The sequence below is a fragment of the Henckelia pumila genome, chromosome 3, assembly GCF_033568475.1.
Source record: "Henckelia pumila isolate YLH828 chromosome 3, ASM3356847v2, whole genome shotgun sequence".
In the NCBI taxonomy this organism is placed as follows: domain Eukaryota; kingdom Viridiplantae; phylum Streptophyta; class Magnoliopsida; order Lamiales; family Gesneriaceae; genus Henckelia; species Henckelia pumila.
In genome coordinates, this window is record NC_133122.1 from 61,349,536 (window position 1) to 61,351,106 (window position 1,571).

At 43.9% G+C, this 1,571-nt stretch overlaps 1 non-coding gene across 1 annotated transcript; it reads left to right on the forward strand.

Annotated features, from left to right (window-relative positions):
- Positions 1-1,188: 1,188 nt before the first annotated feature.
- Positions 1,189-1,294, forward strand: LOC140893994 (small nucleolar RNA R71). Its single transcript, XR_012153551.1, has one exon. It is a non-coding gene; the product is annotated as a small nucleolar RNA R71 (small nucleolar RNA).
- Positions 1,295-1,571: the final 277 nt, after the last annotated feature.

Genomic DNA, 1,571 nt, shown 5'->3' on the forward strand with positions numbered 1-1,571 from the left:
TGCTCCTAGTCAAGCCCGACCTGAACTGCTCCTGGTCAAGCTCCAAGCTACTCCTTCTCGAACTCCCGAGCTACTCTTTCCCGAGCTCCCGAGCTACTCCTTGGTCCGAGTAGAACTAAGAAGTGAGATGAAATGGTGTAAAATGACCGAACCCTCGACTCCTATTTATAGAGGATGAGCCGGGACAGGTGTCAATCGAGTGCATGACACCTAGCAGGACACTAATCGTGTTTTAGCTCCAGCCACGTGTCCATTCCCAACCTGAATACCATGTGTTCTTCCCATGACCAAACACTACCCTGGCCTTGCACATCACTTTCTTGAGCACCCTAAGCCCCGACCCGAGCCAAGCACAAACACATTCCCGAGCCCTAGCTCCAAGCCCGAGCTCTAGCTCAATGCCCGAGCTATTGTTGAACAACCATGACTGACCCGAGCTACTCATGATCGACCCGAGCTACTCATGTCATGTATCTTAACTTGTGCTCTTGTTAATAAAATATAATTAACCAATTAATCTTGTAAATTGGAACTGGGCTACTACAGCTAGTCTCCATGTATTGCAATACAGCACCCATGTTGGCCACATGCGTCTCTAAGTTGTCAAGGCGAGTCTCAGTCCTCGCCATCCTCTTGCTCGATTCCTGCACAAAAGCATTAACAACATCCTCCAAAGGAGGCTTACCCTCACCCTTATTTGTATTGTATCCCGGAAGAGGATTCAACATATTATTATTATTTGCATATGAAGAATTCTCATGATTACGCAAACTAGAATGATATTGATTTGGTACATGATTACCTCGATAGTTGTTGTAATTTCTGTTGTTCATATTTTGAGCTTGCTCCACACTCTCAAATCCATCAGCAGAATTTACGGCAGTCTCCAGCGATGCTGTCTTAATAGAAACTTGATTGCCTTTGGTCAGTGCAGCCAACTGTGTAGAAATAGTAGCCATCTGAGCAGTCAAAGCAGTGAATGCATCAACCTAATGAATTCCAGCAGACTTCCTTATTACAGATCTCTCACTCGGCCACTGATAACTGTTAACAGTCATTTGCTCAAGCATCTCATAAGCCTATTCAGGAAATTTAGAAAATATTGAACCTCCAGCTGCAGCATCCATAGAAATACGAGTTGGTCCATTCAAACCATTGTAGAATAATTCGATCTGTTTCCAATCCGAAAAATTATGGTTCAGGCATTTCCTAAGCAATTCCTTGTACCGCTCCCAAGCTTTATACAGTAACTCATAATCTTGATGTTTGAAAGTAGTGATCTCAATTTTCAGCTGGGTAGACTTGGCAGGATGAAAGTACTTAGCCAGAAATTTGGATGTCATGTCTTCCCATGTAGTGATACTTCCAAGAGGTAGTAACTGCAACCAACTACGAGCATTGTTCCTAAGAGAGAACGGGAACAATCGTAGTCTGATGGTGTCCTCAGTAACACCATGAATCTTCACTGTGTTAGCAATTTCCAGAAAAGTACGCAGATGCAGATTTGGATCTTCAGTAGCTGCACCCCTGAACTGATTCTGCTGCACCATATTAATCAGAGCTGGCTTCAA